Raw genomic sequence first — 7,306 nt, forward strand, 5'->3', positions numbered from 1 at the left:
TGGAGACATCTTTGATTTCACAACTTGGGAGAGGGGGTCTCTCCTGGCACCTAGTTGGGTAGAGGTCAAGAACGCTGCTAAGTTTCCTTCAATGCCTAGGACAAATCCCACAACAAAGATTACCCACCCCAAGATGTCAACAGTGACAAAGTTGAGAAACCTTGCCTAGACAAAGGTAAGAAAATTTAATGTTTTTGATTACCGAGATCATTTTCTTAGCCTAGACCAAAGAAATGAGAACCCAGAATCATCTAAGATCCTGGAGACCCCTTTAGGGGTCTTTGTCCCTGAGGGCAGAGAACTCAAAGGCAAAGATTCTTGTAAAGACCATCCATTCATCACACAAATGTTTTGTTTTGTTAATTGAAGTATAGTCAGTTTACAATGTGTCCATTTCTAGTATACAGCATAATGTTTCAGTCATACATATTTACATATTTGTCTTCATATTCTTTTTCATTATAGGTTTCTACAAGATATTGAATGTAGTTTCCTGCACTATACAGAAGTAACTTGTTGTTTATCTGTTTTGTATACAGTAGTTAATATTTGCAAATCTCAAACTCCCAATTTATCCCTTCCGACCCCCTTTTCCCCCAGGAACCATAAGTTTGTTTACTATGTCTATGAGTCTGTTTCTGTTGTTCTGCGTATGAGTTCATTAGTGTCTTCTTTTTTCTTTTTCTAGATTCCACATATGAGTGATATCATAAGGTGTTTTTCTTTTCTTTCTGGCTTACTTGACTTAGAATGACAATCTCTAGATCCATCCATGTTGTTGCAAATGGCATTATTTTATTCTTTTTTATGGCTGAGTAGTATTCCATTGTGTAAATATACCAAAACTTCTTTACCAGTCATCTGTCAATGGACATTTAGGTTGCTTCCATGACTTGGCTATTGTGTATATTGCTGCTATGAACATTGGGGTGCATGTATCTTTCCAAATTAGAGTTTCCTCTAGATAAATGCCCAGGAGTGAGATTGCTGGATGGTAAGTCTATTTTTAGTTTTTTGAGGAATCTCCATACTGTCCTCCATAATGGCTGCACCAAACTAACTATATTCCCACCAACAGTGTAGGAGGGTTCCCTTTTCTCCATACCCTCTCCAGCATTTATCATTTGTGGACTTTTGAATGATGACTATTCTGACTGGTATGAGGTGATACCTCATTGTAGTTTTGATTTGCATTTCTCTGATAATTAGCAAAATTGAGCATTTTTTTCATGTGCCTATTGGCTGTTTGTATGTCTTTGTTGGAGAATTGCTTGTTTAGGTCTTCTTCCCATTTTTGGATTGGGTTATTTGCTTTTTGTTATTAAGTTGTATGAGCTGTTTGTATATTCTGAAAATTAAACCTTTGTCAGTCACATCATTTGCAAATAATTTCTCCCATTCCATAGGTTGTGGTTTTGTTTGCTTATGATTTCCTTTGCTGTCATTATGCAAATGTTTAATGAGGTCCTATTATGTGCCAGGCACTGAGCAAGCACCTCACCTGTTGGGCATCCAGGCATTTCCCCTCCCATCCCAGGCATGGAGACCGCATCAGACTCCCAATACATAAATGCCTCACCCAATAGTTAGGTTCTGGTGGGGGTCTCACTGATGTTGTTGCAGGAGAATGGGGAGGATCTCAGCTGAGTCCATAGGATACGCCCCACCAAATGAGGGTCCTTGGTTTTGACCAAAAAAGAATTCAAGAGCCAGCCATAGTAAAGTGAAAGCAAGTTTATTTAGAAAGATACACATCCCATGGACAGAATTCAGTCTGTCTCGGAAGGGAGAGCAGCTCTGGAGTGCGGGGCTGGTTAGTTTTTATGGACTGGGTAATTTCAGATGCTAGCAAGTGGGGGGATTATTCCAACTGTTTTGGGGAATGGGTGGGGATTTCCAGGAATTGAGCCACCATCCACATTTTGGCCTTTTATGGCCAGCCTCAGAACTGCCATGCAACTTTGGGTATGTCGTTTAGCATGCTAATGTATCACAATGAGTCTATGATGAGACCCAAGGTCTACTGGAAGTTGAATCTTCCGCCATCTTGGGCTTAGTAGGTTCTAATCAGTATGTATCCTATCCTCAATGACTATGTCATTCTTTTAAGGGCTATGCCCTGCCCTCTTCCCTCCTGTCTCAATGTGGCCCTGCTATGTGAGTGTGCGTGTGATATGGGGGTTATGGCCCCACCCTTGGGAGCCTCTAGTCCTCTGAGGAGACTCAGCCCCACTCTGATTGAATAGCTTGAGTACCAGGACCTATCTGAGTGGGCAGTGGGAGCCATAGGAGGTTTTAGAGCAGGAGAGTGGCACAATCAGCCTTTCAACAGACCTAATCTGGCAGTCATTCTCTCCATAGTAAGAAGAGAAAAGGCAAGGAATACCAGCTGAAGTTTAGCCCAGGGCAGTGACACTTAATTGAAATTTGCTTCCTGTGAGGTTAGTCTTCCCAAAGCAGTCCATGTAAAGCAGGAGGGATGGTTGTTATTGTACATAAGTCTGTAACCACAGAAACAGGCTTTGGGCTTTAACGCTACTTTCCGTGTTCTCAGTACCGTCTCCAATAGCTTGCAGAGGGCTTGCTCCTAAATCTGCAGCAGCATGTGTCGCGGTGCTTGTTCAGCCCTCTGTGAGCATTTTAGCACCTCTCACCCCCAGTCCAAGGCGACTGATGTGGGCTTCATTTTTGGAACATTGCCACCACTTAACTGACACTGGGCTGCTGTTGTTATGGGATATAAAAAGATTTTTAATTCTAACAGCAATGACTGATAACGGGGCACTAGTAATGGAGTCACTCACTGAATTTCCAAAGCATGGCAACAATACTGTGGTGCCCACAGAACTACAAGGGAGGACGGTTGTCTATTTACCAGCTCACTTGATGCCCCAAGGCTGTGGACGTAGTGTCACCCCATCTCGCACTTCCCTGGCTGGCAACTTGGAAAAATTTGAGATTTTTTTTTCTCACATTTTTCAAACCGGAGGGTTACAGTATTTCAAAAGACATTCTAAGTGAGACATTATTAATATATTTATATCACAAGACTTCAAATATTCAAAAACTAGGACTGTCACGTGTAGCAACTCAGGCAGGTTGTGCTGAGGCCTGGCATCAGGCAATGACAGGCCTTTGCCGAGAAGGCAGAGGGGTGAAGTGACTGAGCGGCCAAGCTTTGGTCACATGGCCTCAGTTCGAGTCCCATTTCTGCTACTTCCTAGCTCTGTGAGGTTAAGGCAAGTCAACCTCTCTGTGCCTCAGTCTATTCATCTGTAAATCGGCGCTAACAGTTCCTCCTAGACTTCTTGTGAGGATTAAATTGATCTAATGCATGTTAGCAACTCAGAACAGATGTATATTTTATTTACAAGGAGATTTGAGCAGTACCTGGCATATAACAAGCCACTTTTTATATGGGTTAAGAAAAAACAAAACAGAGATCTGAGCATCACTTCAGGGGTAGAGTCCACATAACTTCATGACAACGTAGTGTAGGTGACGGAAGAGAAGGAGGAGGCAGAGCTCAGGAGGGAGGGGGTTAACAGAAGTCAGCAGGGGTGGGTCTCCTGGGCAGGCAGCCCCAGAAGCCTCAGCGGCAGAGGGAGGGGCCAGTGCAGGGCCCCCCAGAGCGCAGGAGGTCTGCCACCCTCCTCCCCGCCCCCCACACAGGCTACTGCTATGGCCCCCGGAGTTTCCAATGCAGACATGGCAACCCTCCGTCACAGGGCTGCCAGGAGGGTGGACTTCTGGCCCTAAACCCCTAAGGCCCCTGAAATGTCATTCTCTGAGCTGCCTCCAAAACCTTCCCAGAAGAAAATCTTTGCACATGAACCCCAAGGAGCTCTCTGGAAGCCCTAATGTATAACCTCTGTCTCAGTTAATTAGGAGACCGTGTGGCCGTCCCTTTCAGGTGCAAATTAAACAGCTCAACACTGCACTGCAATTCAACTCCGCTTAATGCTGCGAAATGTTCCTTATTCATGCCAACACTGACAGGAGCAATCCCCACCACAAGCCACCCCACCCCACCTGCAGACCTGAGTCCCCAGGGGCTTCACCAACTCAGCCCCAGCCCCACATCCCACCCTGAACTAGGGACCCACAGTGCTGGGTCAACAGAGGTGGTGAGGACCCACTAATCACCCACATCACAGGAATGGCTTTTATCTCAGAGAGGTGGGACAAGGAAAGGGATGGCTGTCTCTCTGGAAGAGAGAACTTGATTTGCTCTGCGAAGGACACTTACCCCCCCCCCCATTTCTCTTCCAATAACAAAAACCCTATCAATCCTTCAGAGACAAGGTTGGGGTCTTTTCCCACCTCCAGAGCCCATAACCCCTGCTCCTTTGAGTTCTGGTCCTCTCAAGGCTGATCCTGGCCATTTCCCCTTTTTGAGATGCTCCTAATAGGGAAATACCAGGTCAGAATGACAGAAGTTGTGGTTTACTTCAAATGGTTGCATGTAACCAATAGTTTAGCAGACAAAACTACAATGTAATGTTGTACTGTTATGCTAATTCAAAGATCATTGCAGAACTTGTAAAATGAATGCATTCGTGGTGAGCCTGAGGCAGTCTGGTCCAATCATGATACACAGCTTTAAAGGTGAAGAATGAACTCCCTTACTACCTCTGTGACCTTCACGTGTAACTTCATTTGGTGATAATGTCAGAAGTTGAAAGGCCCTTCATGAATTTGATGTCTGGGTCGATGGGTCCCTTTCTCCCACACAGTGGGCCCCCATTGGAGACCCCGTTGGAACTCCTAACACATAACACTCAGCCCTACCATTGTTTAGACACCCCAGGGAGCATTTGCCATATTTGTGGCTGTCTGCCATCTTGTTAACAATTCTCCCATGTTTAAGCAACCTTCTTCATTAGGAATTCCATCTCTCCAAGGCATGAATAGAAGGAAGAGCTAGTTTTCCCAACCTGCTTGCACCCAGGCTCCAGGTATGAGAGGGGACTCCCTCAACTAGATGCCCTCAAGTGAGGAGATTTGGAAAAAGAACTACGTGAGGAAGGTTGGAGAATGCAGATTGGATTCTTTGGAAACCGTGGCAGCAGTGGGGTTGGCTTTGGGGCGGCATCAATGACAGAGCTTCTGATTCCTGGTGGCAAGTGTCATGGGCACTATTTACCCTGGCAGTGGACGCAAAAGAGAGAGGCCACCAGACCTATGGGCTTCCTATACACACCACCTTTGAAGTGGTCTCTCCACAAAATCAGCTTTGAATCTGATCAAGTCTCCGATCTAACTACATATTTACAGGCAATGCAGGGGCAAAAGGACATGTTACAGGGCATTTCAGGGATGCAATCTGCAAAACCCAGACTGTGAGAAACTGCAGGAAGAACAACCTGGTTTCTCCAGCAAATGAATTACAAGGAACAAAAACAGCTTACAGAGACGGAACCTACAGTCTAAAAGAGACTCAGGAGACACATCAGCTAATCATACCAAATAGCCTTTATTTGAATCCTAGTTCAAACAAATGAACTGCAAAAACAAACACCAAAGCAAACAAGAAAGGACAGGAGATAATTAGGGAAATTTGTGCATTGACAGTATTTGATGATGTTACCAGAAACACTGCTAAGTTTTTAGGTGTGATAATGGCATTATGGTCATGTATTTTAAGAGTTCTTATCTTTTAGAGATACATACTGAAAGCTTTATAGATAAAAAGCATACTGTCTGGGAGCTGTTTCAAGATAATTGGGGAGGAGCAGAAGGGATAGAGATGAAATAAGCCTGGCTGTGACTTGATAAGTGTCAGAGTTGGGTGATGGGTATGTGGAATTCATTCAACTATCCTGTCTGCTTGTTTAGATGGTTGAAATACTCCACGATAAAAACGTTTTTTAAAACTAGTTAAAATAAATACAATTCTAAACAAATAAATGATCCCGTATAAAATCAAACTCCATCTGGCATAACTGTGAGTACCCTTGCAGAGCTGATGGGCAGGGTTAGCCAGGCACTTTCCATTTTAGATCAAAGGATGGGAGGTAATCGCTTTTCTTCTGGGGGCGATGAGGGTGAAGCTGCTTGGACGGGGAGGCTGAGAGGCTGTCGTACACTTCAGCCATCTGGTCTCCTTTAGCTCATAGATGCTCTGGTATCCAGGGCTGCATTCAGAACCATGGTGCCCTGCACCACGGCTACCATGCATCTCCACTCCATCCCAGCTACCTAACTCTACCACCCACCTCCAGCCAGATCTCTCTGCCATAAACCATCCACATAGACCTCTGTAGTCAAGAGAACACTGGAAAGTGTGTGGAGGTGGTGGTGCTTCCAGAGCCAGATTCCAGTTTAGGGGCTCTGAGAGAATTGGAGTGGGGTAAGTGTGACGGTCCTCCAACAATAGTGCAAGAGAGTGGCAGTGAGAGGCCACAGCAAGGCAGTGGGGTGGAGAAGAGGGGCAGTCACGCTTCAGTCCTCACCATCAGTGTAGTAGACCACTGACAATCTGCTTGTTCCGAGTCTGATCCCTTTTCTTCTGGTAATAACAGTCCTTGTGGTTAGAAGGACTTACCTCCTTTGCCCCCTGCCAGTTCCAGAGCTGAGCACACAACACCAGGCTGGCCAATCAAACCCACAGTCACTGGGCCTGGCACAAGGACATAACCTTGGGTTTTTAGTTTAAAGCACTGAGAAAGAGATGCTTTTTATCATTTGGGGACGCTAAAGAGTTAGAATGTCAGCCTGGAGCCACTAAGAGCCATCACATGGAGAGAGCCCTCCCGGAAGGAAGGCTTCATGGAAGAAATCCAAGGCAAGAGATGAAGAGATGCTTCATCACTGGAGAGTCAGGCTCCAGCCCTGTCTGGACTGGATCTCAATGGAAACCATGAAGGACAGCTATGCCTTGTGCCCCGAACCCCAGGAGTACGATTCATCTGCTGATGGTAAGACTTCCTTTCTTCTCTGTAGGGCTTTACAGCAGAACCCAGAGGCAGCACTGGGGTTGGCACCTGGGACTTTGTGAGGACAAAGGCTGTGCCCTTTCCATGAGGCCACATTTCAGAGTCTGGATGTCAAGGAGCTAGAAGAGCCAGAAGGAAGCTCTAAGAAGCCTCAGGTTGTTCTTTTGAATCCAACAGAAGCCAAGAATTAGAGGATAGAATAAGACGGAGTTTCTCTTATTAGTTTAATTATTTAAAACCCAATGGAGATGAAATCATACTGGATTAGGGGAATCCTAAATTTAACATGCCTATCCTTATAGGAGACAAAAAAGGGCACTCAGAAAAGAGGGCGATTTGAATATGGAAGCAGAAATTGGGGTGATGTG

Source organism: Camelus bactrianus, chromosome 1 (genome assembly GCF_048773025.1).
Source record: "Camelus bactrianus isolate YW-2024 breed Bactrian camel chromosome 1, ASM4877302v1, whole genome shotgun sequence".
Classification (NCBI taxonomy): Eukaryota; Metazoa; Chordata; class Mammalia; order Artiodactyla; family Camelidae; genus Camelus; species Camelus bactrianus.